Source organism: Vicia villosa, linkage group LG7 (assembly GCF_029867415.1).
Source record: "Vicia villosa cultivar HV-30 ecotype Madison, WI linkage group LG7, Vvil1.0, whole genome shotgun sequence".
In the NCBI taxonomy this organism is placed as follows: Eukaryota; Viridiplantae; Streptophyta; class Magnoliopsida; order Fabales; family Fabaceae; genus Vicia; species Vicia villosa.
The window spans coordinates 130,899,173-130,921,634 of record NC_081186.1 but is presented as its reverse complement, the minus strand read 5'-3'; the positions used below and the strand labels follow the sequence as shown (position 1 = coordinate 130,921,634).

General features: G+C 35.8%; 1 long non-coding RNA gene across 1 annotated transcript; it reads left to right on the top strand.

Moving 5' to 3' along the window:
* The first annotated feature begins 21,712 nt into the window (after positions 1–21,712).
* On the top strand, positions 21,713–22,462 carry LOC131618550 (uncharacterized). The gene is made up of 2 exons (XR_009288886.1): positions 21,713–22,072; positions 22,174–22,462. It is a non-coding gene; the product is annotated as an uncharacterized LOC131618550 (long non-coding RNA).

Sequence of the window (22,462 nt, the reverse complement as noted above, 5' to 3'; positions counted from 1 at the left end):
ATTAACGGATAAGGAGGTTATCTCTCTTGAGGAGAGGAAAAAACAAATGAAGGAAGAGAGATCGCGAGTTGAAGTGGTGAGAATTAAGGATGAAGAAACCAAACAAGCAAACATGAAATACTTTTGGGGCTTCACATTGGTAAGAAAAGTGCCAAGAAAACGAGACAATGGTTGATGATTCATCCATGAACCGTCGAGCCATGCGACGTTAAACGAAGAGCTTCGTGGGAGGCAAACCACGCTTCTAATGTTTTATTTTGTTTTGTTTTTATTTCAGGAAATAAGAAGGGAACCTTTCTGGTGAAAGCTAGGAAGAGGCAATTGATATTGCAATACCCTCTGTGAGTCAACCCTCTCGGGCTTGTTCTGAAACATTGAGGTCAATGTTTAGTTCAAGTTTGGGGGTGGATTTACTCTTTTTCATTTTTCAATTTTATGCTTTTATGTTTGTTATTTGCTCCCAGTTAGAGTAAGTAGTCCCATAACAAAACGAGAATCTCAAGCGAAGTATCAACAATGAAGCAACATGTATGAAAGTGGTAGGAAGTGAATGTTCAAAATTTTTCAGTTTCACTCTCTTTTTCAATAAGTAACAAAGCAGGTATGAATTTTCAAACTCAAACTCTTAATGTGTGCAATGAAACTTAAGGTGTTAGTAAATACTGTCAGAAGTTCTTTATGGTACATTGTTTAGTGGATCAGCTTAGCCTTAACCATTGTGAGGAAAGCTTGCCATTGTTTACTATATGCAGGAGACCATCAATTATTTTGACTTGTTCGTATCATGCTAAACCGGTTGTTGCATCGTCTGTGGAAATCTGTGGAAGTGATTTAGGCAATTGTTTGAATTTGAGAGTTCTTTGAGCCGACTCCACCGTAAAAATTATTTTCTTCTGTGAGAGTGTGATCCTTTGCTAACCATTCTTTGGGCCTGAGGTCAAGGTAAGTATCATAATATGCACCAAGGAAATAGCTGGTGAGTTTTGATCTCAATAAAAAGTTTTGTTCTGGACCATCAACCATAAAATTTGGTGATGTGTTTTCTCTTTGACCTTTTTAGAAAGTAGGGGAGCATTCATATAATCTGAATACAGGTTGATCTCCAAGTTGGGGAGAGTCACATTCAAAAGAAGAGTAAGTACTTATGGTAATCGGTGAAAGATAAAAGAAGTCGTAGCTTGAAAAAAAAAAGAGAAGTAACAACGTTTGAATATAAAGATTGTTGAAAAAAAAGAAGTGAAAAAGAAGAATCAAGCTACGAATGAATGAAAAAAGATGGACAGGTAAAGGAATTAGAGTTTTAGAGAAAAAGAAATAAGTTATGAATTGGATGCTTCCCTATATCAGGAACAACCCTTGATTATCTTCTTTTCTTTGAATCTAAACCACATTACATCCATAGAAAGACCTTCTGATTCTCAGAGTCCACAAGACTTGATGCGAGCAATTTGGTGAACGTATGATATGGATTTTTGTTGATTTAATTGTTTGGATGAGTGTTTAACCCCTCTTTGAGTCATCATATTTTCTGATAAGAGTGAGTAGTGCTGGTTCAAGCAATTGTGTAGTGTTTTGAACTTCTGGAGGTAATTTGCTTTCAAAGTTTGTTTCATGTGTATATTCTGAGTTTGCAGGTAGAAGAGGAGTATTTGACTTAGTTACTGGATTGAACCACTTGAGAAAAAACTTTTTGAAAAACTTGTTGCATGATTGTCGGTAAACTTTGCTGGAGGTAAGTAATTTTGTTTAGGGACAAACAAAACTCTAAGTTGGGGAGAGTTTGTTAGGAGTAAATTAATGGTAAATTCATGTGTTAATAGAAGTGATTTAGTTTCCAAACCAATGCAAAATGTGATAAATCCATAGGTTTTTATTAAGAATTGAACTGCACAAGTTTAGTTCGTGCGTAAAGCAAATCGAATCACTTGTGGGTGTTATTGTTGCAGGTTTAGAGCTGAATTGAAGCTTGAGAAGAACATGAGGAGGAAAGAGAGCTGGAAGTCTCAAAGGCAGAAGAAAAAGATGGAAATTGCAAAGGGCGCGCCGCGAGAGTTTCTAGAGCGCGCCGCGAAAATATCTCTGTTTTGAAGCGCGCCGCGCCGCGGCCTCGGCGTTAAAAGCCCAAAACTTCTATTTAAAAGCCCTAGCTTCCAAGAGAAAAATAACTTTTTGGGGAAGAGCGAAATTAGGAGAGCAATCTGAAGGTGCAGCCACAGTCATCAATTGAAGACCAATTCTCTATCAAGCGAAGACATTCCTTTGATGAAGATGAATTCTTCCATTAATCTTTGTGTGTTCTTCATGTCTATGGAGAGCTAAACCCCTCGTGTTGAATCTAAGGTAGTAGTTAACCTATGAATATACAATACCATTAATTAATTCCTGTGAACAATTGTTTGAATTCGTTATCAATAAGAAATCTTGTTTTTATTCTTAAATTATCGTTGAATCTTTGATCGAAAGAAAGGATTTAACTTTTGCCCTAGATTACTATATTGATTCAATACCACTTTGCAGAGATGGAATTGGGATTGAGTTTTCATAATTATCGTTCTTAATTACTATTATCGTTATTGATATTTGGAGAGATCGAATCTCATACCGGTAAAAGTTATCTAATTTGATTTGCAGACATGGAATCTTATTTGAGGATAAGTGAAGATAATGATTCAAAAGATTGTTCAATTGTGAATTAATTGATAATTGTATAGGAATAGGTTGATGAACCCTAAGGTTCAACATATTTCTCTAATCGTTAACAACAGTTCGTTACTCGCTTTTAATTTATTGTTTACTTTTGCTATTATTAAAATCATAAAATAAATCAACTCAATTTTCCTAACTCAAAATAAACAACTATAGAACGGCAGTGATATTAACCAATCCCTGTGGATATGATATATTACCGAAAATATTTACCCACAAATACTTTCAACACTATTATGCTAATGTGAACATGGTTTGTTATAATGCTAATGGTATGCTACTATTATACTAACTTTTATAATTTGTAAATATAATGCTACTGCATAACTAAGTTATATATATTGCTACTGTGACTTTTATAATTTGTTAATATAATGCTACTGTGTAAGTTTTATAATTTGTTAATAACTTTTAGGTAAATTCTTAAGTACCATGTTGTTTCAATGGGTACCAATACCCAAGTGAAGTGGATCAATTAAAATGGGCCATTTGTCTTATTTAATTGACATTTTATTTAATAATTTTTTAAAAGAAATTTATATTATTGCAGAAATAACTTTCGCTACGTCGACGCAATATTAAGATTTACGCTTCCCATTTTGATCAAACCAATTTCGATTAAAGTGGGGCAGTAGTGCCTTTCAATATCAGGTATTCGATGAATGCCCAAAAAGTTGTATGTTGAAGGTGTAGGTTTTTCATTTAATTGTTTTGGAGCCCAACTAAAAGTTTTCACAGCAGAGTGTAATTTTTGTTTCATCCGCAACTGGAACCGTACTGCTGTTAAAAAGTGACACAAATATGATTCAAGGAAAGAAACTATTATTAGAAAAATGAGGCAGTGGGTTTTCATTACCTTTTGGAATTTGATGGTGTTTTGTACCCATACTGTTTTTATTTCTGTCACAAATTATTCATTATTATAGATAGATTTACTACAATTTTGAATTAATTTTGCTGATCCTTTATTAATAATATCGGTGGCTGAATATTATATAATTAAGCTTAATAGTTGGACTATTGAATATTTGAAGTAAATAAGTTACTCACCAAAATTTATTAAATTGATGAACGGATGAAAAAGGAGGAAGATGAAAGTCGGAAGAAGTAAATTTCCGAAAAAATGGAGATGAACGGCGGGAGGAAGAAGAAGGAAGAAATATTGGGTTTGTGAAAAGAAAACAAGCAAAAGAGAAGAAAAAAACGATAAAGTGGAGTTGATGGGTTAATCAAATGGTTTAATTATTATTAATATAATAATTTTTTATAAATAAATTTAATATTAATAATTTAAATTTAAATTGGTTAAGTGAACCTATTAAAATTGGACATGTCATACAGGGTACCGGTACCCAATATAATATCATGGGTACTGGAGTGTTCACCTAACTTTTATATATATTGTTAATATAATGCTGCTGTGTAAGTTTTATAATTTGTTAATATAATGCTACTGTTAATATAATTTGTTAATGACTTTTATATATTTTTTCTACTATAATATAACTAAGTTATATATATATTGAAATTTATATGAATGGTAAGTTATTAACTTGAACATAGAATGTAATAGGTATAGATTGAGTTATAGAATTGTTACTTAGAGTTGTTACTTTTAGTGAATTGTAACAGGTCTGAATTTTACTTTATTAATTTTTCGATTATGCTAATGTGTTAGTGATTTTCTATTAGGTTCATTTATGTGCCGGGTCCTCATAATAGCAAAACTCTGGCTGATACCTTGCTTGAATGCTTGATGGATTGGAATTTAGATAGAAAGTTGTCTACATTGACTCTTGATAATTGCTCTACTAATGATGCTATGATTGAACGCATTTTGAACAAGATTTCACCTGGGTCACTCATATTGGGAGGTCAATTATTTCACATGCGTTGTTGTGCTCACATTCTGAATTTAATTGTGAAAGAGGGTTAATTTAATTGTGAAAGAGAATTTAATTGTGTAAGATTTCACCTCCGGTGCCATTGAGAATATTAGAGATAGTGTTGGATATTGGACAGCAACACCGAAAAGAGAGGAGAAGTTTATTGAGACATGTGATCAAGTGAACATTTCTTATGATAGAAAACTTATTCAAGATTGTAAAACTAGGTGGAACTCTACATTCTTAATGCTTAATGTTGTCATACAATATAAGAATGTTTTTGGGCGATTGGCAGCACGAGATACTCAATATAAAACCTTGCCTAGTGAAATTGATTGGATGAAGGCAAAAGAAATTTGTGAAAGGTTGGAAGTTTTTTATGATGTTACAAACTTATTTTCTGGTACTGAGTATCCAAATGCAAATATTTATTTTCCCAAAGTATGTGAAATGAAATTGGCTTTGGTTGAATGGTTTGGCTCTACTGATAAGATCATTAAACAAATGGCTTCATGTATGCTTTATAAGTTTGACAAGTATTGGAAGGTGGTTAATGGAGTGATGGCAGTTGGCACCGTGGTAGATCCAAGGTACAAAGTTGATTTGTTAGATTACTTTTTCCCTCTAATTTATGGAGATGATGCTCATGCTGAAATTGAAAAGGTAAAATCTTCCTTTCAAAAAATGGTAGCTGAGTATGAATTGAAAATGAAAGAGAAGGATAGTGGTTCTTCATCCTCAAGTAAAAAACAAGTTGTATCTGATGTAGTTGTTGTTGGAAAAAAAGAAGCCTGGAGGTCTAATTTTGCAAAACATATTAATGCAAAAAAGAGTGTTGTGATTAATAGGTCTGAATTTGACCATTATATGGAGGAGAAAGTGCTGCCAGATGATGAAAATTTTGACATCTTAGGTTGGTGGAAGGTTAGCGGATTAAAATATCCTATGATGCAAATGATTGCAAGAGATTTCTTAGAAATTCCTATCTCAACTGTTGCTTCAAAGTCTTCATTTAGCACTAGTGGTCGGATTCTTACTCCTCATCGTAGTAGATTGCGTTCAGATACTCTAGAGGCTTTGATGTGTGTCCAAGATTGGCTATGGACGGATGTGAAAGGTAACCGCATTTGTATACTTTAATCATAAATTTATATTAAGAACAAAAAGTTGAGTACATTTAAATTTATTCTTTTATTTATCAGGTTCTACAAAATCAAAAGTTGAGAACATTGAAATAAATTCAGTTTTGGAAGATACAAATGCTGATATTTTTGAGGAAAAATTATGAGTTCTTTTGCGGATACTTTTCATGTCAGATCAAGTAGGTAATACAAAGATACTATGATACTGAAATTTGAACAATTATGAACAATTATGTTGATTTTCAATTTATTTGGAGTTCTTTTTAGTTTATTTCAGGAGCTATGGAGTCATCATTGTTTCTGTTGTGAAAAACGATACCAATAACAAAGTATAATAGGGAATTAGGGAAGAGAATAAGAACACAATAATTGGTTATAACTGCTATTCTTTTACTTTCTCTTAAAACAAGATTACAAGTTTACAAGAATAACAAATAACCTCTCTCACCCTAAATTAGGATTTGCAGCTTAGCAATGATGAGAGACTAGTATGCTATTTATAATAAAACCTAACATACTAACTAATGGGCTTTTTCAGCAATGCCCATTACACAAGCCAACTTAATAAACAAGCTAACTTAACAAATTAGGGTTTAAACACTAAAACCTAATTTAACATGCTAACAACTCTAGCATCTTCGACATCTGCATGCTAGACCCATCTTCGACTACAGCATGCATACTTCGACACCAGCATGTGAACAATCCTTCGACTTCATGCTTAACTCTGTCGAACTGTCGAACCAAGAAGCTACCCTTCGACAATACTAGAGTTCGATCCAATATCTCACAAATCTCCACCTTGGACCTAACTCTACAACGTCAAGGAACAAACTAGCTTTCTTCATGCAGCTTTATCAACTGCATACAGTGGAAAAACTTGCAACTCGGCAATGTCTTGGTGATCATATCAGCGACATTGTCTTCAGTCGAAACCTTCAGCACTTGGACTTTTCCACGCTCGATTACTCCTCGGACGAAATGCAGCCTCACATCAATGTGCTTAGTTCGCTCATGATAGGCTGAATTCTTCGACAGGTGTATTGCACTTTGACTATCACATTTAACAGTGATACCTCGACCTTGAAGTTTTAGCTCATTCGCAAAACCTTCAAGCCACAATGCTTCTTTCACAGCTTTAGTTAGGACAATATACTCCGCTTCAGTGGTTGATAGAGCAACAACCTTCTGAAGTGTTGCTTTCCAACTAATTGCAGTGCCAAACATAGTGAAAACATATCCAGAAATAGATTTTCTGGAATCCATACAACCTGCATAATCAGAGTCGACATATCCTTCTATTACTGCTTTACTATCTTCACCCAAGGCTCCACCATAAATTAGGACTCTATTCAGAGACCCATTTATGTACCTTAAAATCCACTTCAATGCTTGCCAGTGAGCCTTTCCAGGATTCGCCATGTACCTGCTTACAAGACTTACTGCGTATGCTATGTCGGGTCTAGTACAAACCATAGCATATATCAAAGAACCAACTATATTAGCATACGGAATGCTATTCATATAGGCTCTTTCGACATCAGTACTGGGACACTGATCAATACTCAGCTTGAATTGAGGGTTTGTTGGAGTCACAACTGGCTTCGAATTCGACATACCAAACTTTTCACGAATCTTCCGTAGATATGCCTCTTGAGATAGACATAACTTCGACTTCTTTCTATCTCTCCGAATGTCAATTCCAAGAATCCTGGAAGCAGCTCCCAGATCCTTCATATCGAACTCCTTATTGAGTTCAGCCTTCACCCTCATCACATCTTCAACATTGTTGCTTGCTATGAGAATATCATCCACATAAAGCAACAAAATAACAAATGAATTACCAGGTCGAAATCTGAAGTAAACGCAGTGGTCGAACTGACTTCTAATGAAACTTATGCGTGCCATGAACTTGTCGAATCTCCTATTCCACTGTCGAGGAGATTGTTTCAGCCCATACAAAGATCTCTTTAACTTGCACACATAATCTTCCTTCCCCTTTTCGACATACCCTTCAGGTTGCCTCATCAGGATCGTTTCATCTAGATCACCATACAAGAACGCAGTCTTCACATCCATCTGTTCCAGTTCAAGATCGAACTGTGCCACCATGGCAAGCAACATTCGAATGGACCTATGCTTCACAACAGGAGAAAACACATCATTGAAGTCGACACCTTCTTTCTGAGTGAAACCCCTTGCAACTAACCTTGCCTTGTATCTTTTCGACGTCACTCCTTCAATTCCTTCCTTAACTTTGAAAATCCATTTACAGCTGACTAACCTTGCCCCAACAGGTTTCTTGATCAGTTCCCAAGTATGATTATCATGAAGAGATTTCATCTCATCATCCATGGCCTTCAGCCATTCAGTCTTATTTCGACTCCTCATAACTTCCTTATAGTCTCTAGGTTCTTCGTCTAGAACCTCACTTGCAGAGATTAAGGCATAAGCTATAAGATCTGCATATCCAAGTCTCTGAGGTGGCTTGATGACTCTTCTCGACCTATCTCTCGATAATAGGTAGTCATCGTCAGTTTCCTCAACTTCAGCATCTTCTGCTTCTTCTTCGACTTCATCTGGGATATGCAATTCAGCATCAACATGCTCCACCTCAACAGGAATCTCTACCTGTTCCAGCTCTTCGTCAGATGTTTCTGTACTTCGACCAACATCATTAGTTTTCTTAAAAGCCATTTCAGCTTCATTGAAAACTACATCTCGACTGGTGATACACCTCCGGTGACCTGGCTCTAGGCACCATAGCCTATAAGCTTTGACTCCTTCAGGGTATCCCATGAACATGCATTTCAGAGCTCTAGGTTCGACCTTGTCTTGCCTAATGTGAGCATAGGCTACGCAGCCAAATACTCGCAGTTTGTCGAGATCTGGTGGATGTCCCGACCAAACTTCTTCAGGTGTCTTCATATCTAACGCTGTCGAAGGACATCTGTTTATCAGATATGTTGCTGTCGAAACAGCCTCATCCCAGAACACCTTTGTTAACCCCGCACTAGTCAACATGCATCTGACTCTCTCCAAAATAGTTCGATTAAATCTTTCAGCCAAACCATTTTGCTGTGGAGTACCTGCAGTAGTTCTGTGCCTTGCAATACCAGAGGCAGCACAGAAACTGTCGAATGCCTCATTGCAAAATTCAAGGCCATTGTCGGTTCTCAACCTCTTGACCTTTCTGCCAGTCTGATTTTCAACCAGAGTCTTCCAACTTTTGAAATTCTCAAAAGTTTCATCCTTAGTCTTCTGGATGAATACCCATAATTTTCTGGAATAATCATCTACTATGGATAGAAAATACCTTGCTCCTGAATGTGATGCACACCTTGCAGGCCCCCAAAGATCAGCATGGATGTAATCAAGGGATCCATGTGTTCTTTGTTTGCCTTTGTTGAACTTCACTCTGCAAGATTTTCCAAGTACACAGGGTTCACAAAACTTCAGCTTTTCGATTTTGTCTCCACCAAGCAGATTTTGTTTCCCTAATTCGACCAGACCCCTTTCACTGACATGGCCCAATCTCATGTGCCAGATTTCTGTTTTCGACAAAGGTTTCATGGATGCAACATTTGTCGAACCACTTACAACTTCAGCCTCAAGGGTATACAAGCCTTGTTTCTTCACGCCTCTCAAGACTTCCTTCGAACCCTTCATGACTCTTAGGATACTTTTCTCTCTTTGGAAAACATATCCTTTCTTGTCGAATTCACCAAGAGAAAGCAGATTTCTCTTCAAATCAGGAACATACCTGACTTCAGTCAACAACCTTATTGACTCATCATGGAGCTTGAATCTCACAGATCCAACACCTGCAATCTTGCAAGCCTTGTTGTTTCCCAGCAATACTGATCCACCATCTTGATCACATAATTCCTCGAACAAGTCTTTGTTTGGAGTCATGTGCCAAGTGCAACCTGAATCCATAATCCACTCCTTCTTAGAGTCACTGCTTGAAACCACAAGAACATCAGATGATTCGAAATCATCTTGAACAAATGCAGCGTTGCCATTATCCTTACCTCCATGATATTTCAAGCGTTCAGGGCACACCTTTCTTGTGTGACCCTCCTTCTTACAATGGTAGCATCGAATGCCAGATGCTTCGCCACTGTAAGTCTTCGACTGGCTTTTGCCTTTCTTCTTGTCGAACTTACCATCCTTTCGTAAGAGTTTTCCTTTAACGGCCAAACCTTCGCCAACAGTCGAAGGTTTATGCTCCTTTCGTTCATTCAAGTCCTTAGAGTACAAGGCTGATTGAACTTCTTCAAACGTCAGGGACTCCCTTCCATACAAGAGAGTTTCTTTGAAGTGAGCATGTGATCGAGGCAAAGAACACAATAGTAACAGCGCTTGATCTTCATCATCGATCTTCACATCAATATTTTCAAGATCAAGAATCAGCTTGTTGAACATATCCAACTGCTCAGCCAATACTTTTTCTTCAATCATCTTGAATGAATACAAAGCTTGCTTCAGGTAGAGTCGATTTACCAGCGATTTGGTCATATACAAACTTTCAAGTTTCACCCATAACCCTGATGCCGTCGTCTCCTTTGATACCTGCCGGAGAACCTTATCACCAAGGCTCAACAAAATTGCGCTGTGTGCTTTCTCGATCATATTTGTCTTCTCCGCTGCCGTCAATTCTGCATTCATGGCTGCCTCTCCCTTCAATGCTTCCAAACAACCCTGCTGAACCAGTAGGGCTTTCATCTTCAAGCGCCACAGACCGAAATCATTCACTCCGGTGAACTTTTCAATCTCATACTTTGTTGAAGGCATCTTCTCCACGCTCACCGCACCAATTTGTTGTGAAAAACGATACCAATAACAAAGTATAATAGGGAATTAGGGAAGAGAATAAGAACACAAGAATTGGTTATAACTGCTATTCTTTTACTTTCTCTTAAAACAAGATTACAAGTTTACAAGAATAACAAATAACCTCTCTCACCCTAAATTAGGATTTGCAGCTTAGCAATGATGAGAGACTAGTATGCTATTTATAATAAAACCTAACATACTAACTAATGGGCTTTTTCAGCAAGGCCCATTATTCAAGCCAACTTAATAAACAAGCTAACTTAACAAATTAGGGTTTAAACACTAAAACCTAATTTAACATGCTAACAACTCTAGCATCTTCGACATCTGCATGCTAGACCCATCTTCGACTACAGCATGCACACTTCGACACCAACATGTGAACAATCCTTCGACTTCATGCTTAACTCTGTCAAACTGTCGAACCAAGAAGCTACCCTTCGACAATACTAGAGTTCGATCCAATATCTCACAGTTTCCATGGAATTTATTTGGAGCAACATTTGTTAGAGACTAATGAAACCTCAATGATATCACTTACATATATCATTTAATTCAGTTTGCTGCATTCATGTTATTTCTATTTTGAAAAATATTATAGAATAGATTCTACTAAGTGGTAGTTTAATTATCAACTATGGAGTTTATGACATTTCTACTAAATCTTATGTGAAATTTATGCATTCTGTTAACATTTTCTCACATTCTACATCAATATTCACTATAAGATGCTTTTGAATTTAATATAGAAAATGTATTCTATTAATAAAAAGATACATTTTCTATTCAATATATAAAAAATTAGTAAATTTCAATTAAAAAAGTATCCATGGGTATCCGTAAATACCCACGAATATTTAAAATTTCACGGATATCCACCGGCAGATATCCACACGGGTATGGGGCGGGTATGGATATCATTTTATTAAATGGATGGGTAGCGGGAGACTGGTATCCGTACCCATGGGTATCCATTGCCATCCCTACTCCACACCAATGTACACCTTTATGTTATTCTCCCCAACTTGAATATTACAATCACATGATCAAGAATGCTCCCTAATCTAAAGCGAAAAGGAATTGATCCTAACCATCTTTCATGGCAACAGTTCAAGGTAAAAAGAAAATTATCAAGATTCTATCAAAAATCGGTATTGAGATCATAATACAACAAAAGTGCTTAACCGATAAGAATCTTGGCAAACGGCTCGAAGTGGTTAGCATATACTCACACACTCACCGGGTACGTTACATTTGGATAGGAAGTTATTCTTATAATGCGAAACAAAACGCCTTGATCACTTTCATGCTTAACATAATTTAATAAAAATGCAAGATTAATCATAAGAAAAAACGAGTTAAAACGCACATTACTGGTATCCAGCACAATTATATATATACAGTGGAAAGTCTCCTCACAACTACATCTAGGTACTAAAGTGATTCACAATTGAACTAATTTTACCAACAGAAATTAATGACAACTAATTTGTACAATTAAAAGCATCAGAATCAGAGGTACTTTAAAGAAAATGATAAAAGATGTACCTTGCACGTACAATTTTCAGCTTATATCATCACCACTCCAATTGCTTTGCATCACTCACATTCACCGTGAAAACAAAAATTCATGTTCCGTCTAATTAACCATCAGGACAAACTTTCACAAACCATTTTTTTTTTTAAAATAAAACACTAAACTAAAAATAAAACTACTTAAAAATAAATGCAATAATAATATAACTGAACTAATATATATAAAAACCACACCAAACGGTGTTAAATATCCACAGGCGTAAACTTAGCCTTCCAAAATACCTCATCCAAAAGGATGGAACAAAAACAACAAAAACATAAATTAAAGCATAATTCAAAATGTTCTAACATGCTAAAGAAACAACAAAAACATAAAAAACTTAAACAACTAATGGCAACATAAAACTCTACACCTCTTCCTCAGAGGTATCCTGATCATCAGGCCCTAACCCCCCCCCCCCCCCCCTCAGGAGCTGGCCTGCCCTCATGCCATGAAGTATAAGCAGAAAGATTGTCCCTAGAACCTACAGGTTGCTGGAGAGACAGCTGCCAGATAGAGTCCTGCAAAAACATAAAAGCTCTCTGATGCGCCATGTGCATCTGATAGTTCCAATCACTCGCATCACCATACTGAGGTCCAGCAGGCGGTGCAGCAGCAACAGGAACAGCTCGAGCAGCATCAGGATGGTCAGGAGCATCAGCAGCAACACCATGAGGACGGCCACCAGGAAGACAGTACCTGTTAGCAAATACATCATCAATGACTCCATCCATGGGAATCATTCCCCCAGATGGAAATCTCACACCTGCCTTCCTGCACAAACCCATAATTAGCCCAGGAAAAATCAACCTACACTTCACACCATCACCATGACGAGTCCCATTCAGGGCGACTCTCTTCAGCTCATTAGCCACTATTCTTGACACATCCACATCCTGACAGTTCAAAATACAATCAACCAGGCCCGCAGTATCAATAGTGGTGGAAGAAGTGTGACTTCGTGGCCTTATGTTGTAAAGGACCATCGAGGTCACCAATTGAGCATCCTCCGTCAACTGACTACGTGTAAAAGTCTTCGGCTGCCCAGACTTAGTCAAAGTATAAGTAAAACCTGGTTGGCAAATCTTCTCTCTAATTCTTTTGACATCCCAATTACCTCTATTCAACTTAGGATGGTATTCACACTCTTCTACCAAAGCCAGGGGGTTGTCAAGATAATTAAAAATCGCATCCTTACTAAAATCAATAGCCTTACCTCTTACCCATATTTTGAATGGGAATGGCTCAGTGCCTACCCAACTACTCGAAGGCAAGGCATTAGCATAGAACTCCTGCACTATCTCTACTTGGTAGAACTGGCCCAGAGTGAATAACTTGTCCCAGCATGTGTCGGACAATTTACTCCACGCCCTTTGGAAGTGGCCGTGATCAATGGGAACCACCGTGCGCTCACTCCACACGATTCGGCTCTCTAGCTCGTGGTACCTCGCTTCTTTCTCTGGTCCCTGAAATTTGGACCGATCAAACCTACCAGACTGTGAGGAAGATCCCTCACCAGAGCCAACTTTCTTCCTTTTCATAGGAGGTGCCATAACTGCACAATTTAAAAAAATAAATGAAACACACACAATTTGAAACAAATTAGTATAATCAAGCAATTCCTCACAATTAAAGCCTACAACAGTCCAAAATCATCGTCAAACAAGAAAACAGGCAAAACTGCATCACACAGGATGAATTAAAAAAAATTCAAATCAGATCCCAGGGCGCGACGCGCGTTGAACCTGGCGCGACGCGCCCTCTGCGAAACCCAGAAAAATTCCTTCTGTTTTTGCAAAACAGACATGGAGGACATGTTTCTCCTCCCTTCTAAAGTTCCCAGCAAGCCATATTTACAGAGAAAACATGTCTTCTACCCTAATTTCCATAAATTTAAGAAAATACCTAAATCTAAAATCCTATCTTTCAAAACCTAATTTAATGGAGAGAAGGGGATAAAGCTCATACCTTTGTTGATGATGAAGATGGAGGAACTTGCAAGTGAAAGAAGCAAATGTGTGTGTTGTGAAACTCTCCCTCTTTTTTTTTGAGAGAAAGAGGAGAAAGAGGGAAATGGAGGCAACAGACCTCCAAACCCTAGTTCAACCTTCTCCTTTTCAGTTTGGGTCGGGCCCAACATGGGTGGGCCCAAACTGAAATTATTTTTTTTCTTCAAAATTTCACAAAGTGCGCGACGCACGCTATCTCGGCGCGACGCGCCCTCATCTCTGCCAGGAAGGGGTCAAGGAAGTCATACAGCGCGCTTAGTGCCCTACAACAGAAACAACAGAAAATTTAATTTTACCAGCACACTCGAAAATACCGGTAGATCAGTTCTGGCTCGACGACAACACTAAAATCCAAACCTGCAAAATTGACACATAACAAGGTGATTATATACAATTTGGGGTGCCTCCCAATAGCGCTTTGTTTAACGTCGGTCAGCTCGACGGTCAAAGGCAATCAAAGATCACCAAACGATAAAACACACGTTTCACGATGAAAATCACTTCCTCGATAGACCTTTAACCTCTGACCGTTAACAACCCACTCTTTCTTTGTTTTCTCATCCTCTATCACAACAGCCCCTTAGATTTTAACATTCTTTACCAGAAATGGTCCTGACCATTTTGACTTCAACTTTCCTGGAAAAAGTCTTAACCGGGAATTGAAAAGTAAAAGCAGTTGGCCTACCTTAAAGTCCTTCAATCGGATCTTACTATCGTGATAGAATTTGGTTTTTTCTTTGTACAATGAATTTGATTTGTAGGCATGCAATCTCATCTCTTCCAACTCATGAACTTGGATTTTTCTTCTTTCACCACACAACTTGTAGTCAAAATTCAAAGGTTTCAAGGCCCAATATGCCTTATGCTCCAGTTCTACAGGAAGATGGCAACTTTTACCATACTCCATTTGAAATGGCGTAAGACCGGTCGGTGATTTGAAAGCAGTCCGATACGTCCACAAGGTTTCATCCAGTTTCAACGAACAATCTTTCCTAGAACTAGACACGGTTTTTTCAAGAATTCTCTTTATCTCTCTATTGGTCCTCTCAACTTGCCCATTAGTTTGTGGATGGTATGGAGTAGCTACCTTGTTCTTCACTCCATATTGTTCCAACACTTTTTCAAGCGGGGCATTACAGAAATGAGATCCACCATCACTAATTAACACTCTTGGCGTGCCAAACCGTGAGAATATATTTTTCTTCAAAAATTTTATCACGGTCTTACCATCCGCTTTGGGTGAAGCAATCGCTTCCACCCACTTTGACACGTAATCCACAGCTACCAAGATGTATTCATTCGACATAGAGGAAGGGAATGGTCCAACAAAGTCAATGCCCCAACAATCGAATACTTCTACCTCCAAAACACTTTGGAGGGGCATTTCATCTCTTTTACCAATTCCACCCGTTCTTTGACAACTGTCGCAAGTTGCTACATGGTGGTAAGCATCTTTAAACAAAGTAGGCCACCAAAATCTCGACTGCAGGACTTTCGTGGCCGTACGCAAACCATTATAATGACCACCATACGGCGAATTGTGACAATGCCACAAAATGCTTTTTGTTTCATCTTCAGCGACACATCTTCTCAACAGATTGTCACTACTCAGCTTGAACAAATGAGGATCATCCCAGACATAAAAATTTGCATCATTTAAAAACTTCTTCTTTTGATTCCGAGTTAGATCCTCAGGTATACACCCGGATGCTTTGTGGTTAGCCATATCCGCGAACCAGGGTCTAACTTGTACCATGTACATTTTTTCATCCGGGAACTCATCCTTCACTTCTTTTTCATTTTTCGTTACCTCGGTATTCACTAACCGAGATAAATGATCCGCAATCAAATTTTCTGTCCCTTTTTTATGTTTCACCTCAAGATCAAATTCTTGAAGCAAAAGAATCCACCGTATAAGCCTCTATTTGGAATCAGGCTTGGTGAGCAGATATTTGATTGCGGCATGATCAGTATAACACACCACTTTAGAACCAATAAGGTAAGAAAGAAACTTTTCCAATGCAAATACAATTGTGAGCAACTCTTTTTCAGTAGTGGCATAGTTAACCCGTGCCTCATTCAAAACTTTGCTAGCATAATGTATAGCATGGACAATTTTGTTCTTCCTTTGGCCTAAAACCGCATAAACCGCATAATCGCTTGCGTTGCACATGAGTTCAAAATCAAGCGACCAATTTGGAGCGACAATTATGGGTGTGGTGGTCGATTTTTCTTTGAGTTCCAGGAAAGCTTTTAAACATGATTCATCAAAAATAAATTCCGTACCTTTGTTGAGCAGATTACTCAACGGCTTTGCGACCTTGGAGAAATCTTTGATGAATCGTATATTGAACCCAACATGTCCCTGAAAGCTCCTTATGCCTTTCACATTCACCGGAGGAGGAAGCTTCTCAATAACTTCGACTTTTGCTGGATTAACCTCAAGGCCTTTTGAAGATACCTTGTGGCCGAGAACTATCCCATCTGTCACCATGAAAGTACATTTCTCCCAGTTGAGAACCAAATTTGTTTCAATACATCGCTCTATCACCACATCAAATAAATAATAAACCTTATCTCATTAGGTGAGGTCGACTACATGGATCAAATTCCACCATAATGTTCTATCCAAGATCATGTTTCTATTCAATTTATTTATCTCAAGATCTTTCTTCACTAATAATTTCGTTTATGCTTTTTCTAGGTTGTCACCTACCTCTAGTTGTTTGACGCGTCTCTATCTGACTTACTCTCCTTACAAAAAATCTACATGTCTTTTCTCTACATGTCCAACTTACCCAAATCTATTTTTCGCCATATATTCTACTATAGATGTTACCCCAACATTCTCTTATATTGACATTTATAATGTCACAATCTTTAGTCTTACCACATATCTAACACAACATTTTCATATCTTCTACACTTACTTTATTTTTGCATTGATTCTAAACTTTATAACATTATATCTCGTACAACATTGCATGTAACACCATAGTTTTTGTTAAATTATTTTAATTGAGTTATTTGTGAATTCTTTGTGATTATATATATATATATATATATATATATATATATATATATATATATATATATAATTTAATTATTGTGTGTGAATAATTAGATAAATAAGAGGGTAGGGGTGTATGTCCTATTTATAAGGTGTAGAGAATAAGTTGTGACTTGTTGGAGTTGATATAACTTATTTAGAATCTTAATAATTTGAATAAAAGTATTTCAATTGAATTATTTAAATAAGGGTGATGGGGGTATGTGACCGTGAGGGGAGAGTGTAGTGAGTAATTAGAAGTTAGTAGATTTTATTTAGAATTATTTTATTAACTAAGACAATGTTCTAGTTTTATTATTCAAATAAAATAATAAGATAAAGGGAAAATATGAGTTTGTAGAGATATTGAGGACAATGTGTGAATTAAGGAAAAAGGTGAGGGTAAGGTAAGAATATCCTAATGAGAGAATGAAAAGAGAAAAAAAATAGAGGAAGAGTCAGGGAAAAGAGAAGCACAGGAGGAGAGTTAGACTTTTGGGAGAGGAGGCCATAGAGATTGTATGTTTTTGCTGAAATCACAAGATAAGGGGGGAGAATAACCTTAATAAAGGGTATATGCATGAGGGGTAGGGTAAATGAGTCTTTAACCTCCAATATGGTTTGTTTATTCAATGATTCTTGATCAATATTGATGAATAATGATGATGGATCTATTGTTATAAGCATTGATTGGATTTGCAGTGGTGTGTTGTTGTTATGAGGTTGTGTTCTTGAGTTTTGATGTGTATTTGGATGTTTTAGGGTATGAGCATATTCGAATCATTGATGGTGTTTGGTTGATAAATTTAGTTGTTTATAAATGAAATTATGATGAACTTACAGTACATAATTTGTCTATAATGTTAGATTTTCGAAATAAGTTATTTTGACATGTTAGGGAGTGTTTGGATAAAGTCTTAAAATAAGTGATTTTAATGTGCGTGAGGAAAACTGGGATTTTTATAAAATTACTGAAGCCCAATCAATTGACATGAGGAGACCAATTGATTGGCTCTTGGAAGAATTTAGAAAAATATAAAACAGTTGCTTAGATCAATCGATTGATCCAGGAAGCAATCGATTGGTTGATTTAAAAAATTGACAAATTTTGAAACAACAACACAAACCAATTGATTAACATCATAAGACCAATTGATTGGTTCTCTTTAATTTTTGAAAAATGAAGTAACAACTACTTGGGACAATAGAATTGTCTGCGACAACAATAGATTAGTTTGCCGGTTCTTTTGATCATAATTTTTTATCCATAAGTCTAAATGAGTTATGGTTTAAAGCGTTAGAAAGCTAACGCGCAAAACTACCTCATGGTAGTACTTGGTGAAATACTTGAGTAGTAGTCATGTGCCTACTGTATGGATGTTTATGATAACTTGTATGATCATTTAACAAATCATTGTGTTTATCTGATGATGTGTTAATGTTATAATGAATAACATGATTGAATGATTGTGAATATGTACTTGTTGAGTGGCTAATGTTGGTGTTGTTTGTCGATTGTCGTAACATTGATTAATGGTTGTGTATTGTGTTAACATGTTGATGATGATTATAATGTTGTTGTGTATGATGTTGATGATGATTATAATGTTGTTGTGTATGATGTTGATGATGATTATGATGTTGATGATGATTATGATGTTGTTGTGTTATAGTGTTGAAAATAATATTGATGTTGTCTATGAGATTGGTGAATAATGGTTCGAGTAGGGATGACTATTATTGTTTGGTCAATGCATGTTTTGTTTATTGTCGGGAGGGCACTTTAAATATTATGTTGTTGTTGCATTGGTGTGTTTTGACATGCATTCATGATGTCGTTGTTATTGATGAAAGAGGTAAGTTGCAATTCAAGTAGGGTGGATTGGTGACTTGTCCCGAATCCGAGCAGGGTGGATTCAAGGTTCGAGTAGGGTGATCCCGATTCACTAAAGAATCTTTTGATGATATGGTACCACACGCATATGCATCGAGTTGCATCGTCGAGTTACATTATATAAATGAATTTTATGCATAATGTAACACCCCGATTTTTGATGTGGAATCCATGAAATTGATGATTGAATCATGTTTAGATGTTAATAATTGATGTTATATGATGAATGCATGTTAGAAGGCTTCTATTTCATGAACAATGGTTGTTTGAGTGAGTTTTATGGTGAAAAATCGTGTGAAACAAAATTTGTTCCGTAGCAGAATTTTTATGGTTTTTTGTGAGCGGGCTCAAGGGCGCTTAGGGCGGTCTGACATGAAAAGTTTTATATTTTTATGAACAGAACTGTATCATGTATGAACATAATACTTGAAATTTGTGTATATGTATGTTGTGAATTGCAATTAGTTGAGGTTAACATTGTTGAGCTTTGTTTGCTACATGTTAATTGTGTTGTGTTGATTTGGTGAGTACTATGAAAGTATTTTCATATATGATTGATGACATGATATATGTATGTTTGTGCAAAAGGTGAGATAATTCATATGTGATGAATGGTGTGATATATACTTGTATGATGAAGATTTGGAGATGGTCTTAATTGCATATAATTGTTGGTATTTGCACATGCATTCATTCGGTGTGAAAGAGGCAATGTTCATTAGTTTCGTAGAAACTAGTGACTTGTCCCAAGCCTTGAAGATGAGTTTAAAGCTTAGGGGACAGACTTATTTTTTGTGGTTATCTGCTTGGGGATGGACGCGGTGATATCGTTAAGGATAACAATTGATACCACATACATATTGCATTGAGTCGCATTGGAGTCATATGTGTCGATGTAAAATGTTATTTTGGTGTGCTTTTGGAGTAATTGTGTGAATGGTACATTTATGGTAATTTTGATTGATTACTTTGTTATCCTGAATTGTTGAGCTATGTTGTACATGTAAACATGTGAATTGTATTTAAAAAGTGTTGAATACATGAATGTATGAAGTGTGATGAATTATATTGATGTATGTTGTTATGCATTACTTATTATTATATATTTCTATAATGATATGAATTCTCACCCTTATGTTGGAATGATGTTTTGTACGACATCGCTCAGGTACTAAGGGGTAGAGGTGCTTTGCTTGCAAGGATTAGTCGTGGAGCTAGTTTCTTGTTTATTGTTATTCTAAGTAGTGAGTCATGCTCTGGTTATGTAACACAGGAAAATGTTTGAACTCATGTTTGTTGAGAGATGTTTATTATACTCTCTTTTATATTTTTGGTGTATTTGAGATTGTGTAATGAATGGCCTTTGGTGCCTATGCTTTAATGCATGATTTCTATTTTGAGATTTCAATTATTGGTATCGTTTTGAAATGATTCATTATTCTGCTGTGATCTGCATATGAAACATGAATTTAAATGTGTGTTATGAACATGACCAGATGTATATGTGTTAGATTTGTGTTTAGTTTTCAATACATGAGACGCTCTCTTTGATATGCATGCTAATTTACTCTGATTATGCAATAGATTTTTTCCATGGAGTTTATAAGGTGTTACACATAATGTTAATTTGTGTGGACTATTGAGATTTGGCGTGCGAATGTGTTCGTGAGATGTTGTGATGTAATTGTTGTAAAATATGTATATGTGTTGATACTCTACCTTGCAGTATATACCGTTTACTTTATTAATGTGATTTCTCCCCCCTTTGTTGTTATTGTTGTGGTTTGTGCTCCTCTACGGAGTACAGACAAACAAGTAAATGAATAGCTGCTTAGAGTGGGAGGATGAAGCGAGTCTATTCTTCCTTTTCTTTTTATTTTGCGTTTTAGAATATGTGTCATGATCTATAACACTGGGCGGGCGGACATTATTATTTCATTGTTTATGTTTCGTTAATAGGAATTAGTTGTTATACTCTCGTCGTGATGATAACTACGTTACTTTATGGAGATTTTTACTATGTGTTATTTGAATTTAATAAAGTGATTTCATGAGACGTATATGATTTGTGAAACATGTTTACTTTTATAATTTTGTTGCGATGATATCCTAAGTGAAGGTGAGCATGCGATGTTTTTGATGATGAGTAACATCTTAAGTGTGAATATGTGTTTTTTACATTTTAAATGTAAATATGTGTTTTTTACATGATTTATTTTACTATAATAAGTACATACATTCCAGATCTTATCATTGTTTGATAACGTTTTTCTTAAGTTTGAGTGATAGTTTAATGTCATATAAAACTCATGAGACCATCCATCTTCCATTTCCGCTGCACAAATTGAATTTGATGGTTTATATTTTTTTTTTCTTCATTATTTTGTATTAATTACCTAAAATACTTAAACCGTGTGACCCATAGGATGGTGTTTATGCTATAATATGGAAATGTGAGAAGTTTCTTTTATAATAAAATGGAAAATTATCCAATGAATTGGCTTTTGAAGTTCTCTTTACACCCCTTTCCATTAATTTAAACATATATAATTGCCAACCATAAACGTTTCATGCTCTCTTGAAGAATTATTTGTGATTTTAAAATATTATTTCTCCTTTTTGAAGATCCCTTTAATGTCATGAAAATCTATAAAACTAGAGAAATATTTTAAAATAAGAATGATTGTTATGTGGCCACTTAACAAAGTGGACTAAAGAGTCAAACACAATTTTTTGATGTACTTAAAAGACGTCTCTAGTTCTATGTATTGAAAATATATTTTTCAATCCATAAGCTTTAAAAATCATTTAATACATATTAAAAGTGGGTGAAGGTTATAGATTATACATTGATAAAATCATATATATATTTTACATGCAAAGAAGAAAAATATGGTTGAAATTGTTAAATTTGTTTATTTTATTATCATCATATTTCTTTCTCTAGTTCTTGTTGAAATGAACATTGACAGTAAGACATTTTTTATTATTCTTAAAGTTTCTTATTTACTTCATAAAGTAATATTTTATCTCATTTTAATAATAATATTCTATTACTTTTTTTTATTACAGCATTTGTTGATTGTACTCATCATTCTGATTGTCCATTTGATTTGTGCCCATATCCCTTAAAACCGAGGTGTTTTTTTGTTGGAAAATCTGGCGAAAGTGGAAAATGTGCATGTGGTTGAGAGATGTGCACGTTTTTCTACCATTTTCTATGAACACAATATCAAGTTTATATGCAATTTCTATTTTTTATAATTTATGGTCGTAAGTTTATATATTGGTTTGTAAAATTCTGAACCTTTATCAAATGTATATGCAATTTTCATTTTAAAGCAATTTAGAGTTTTCTGCA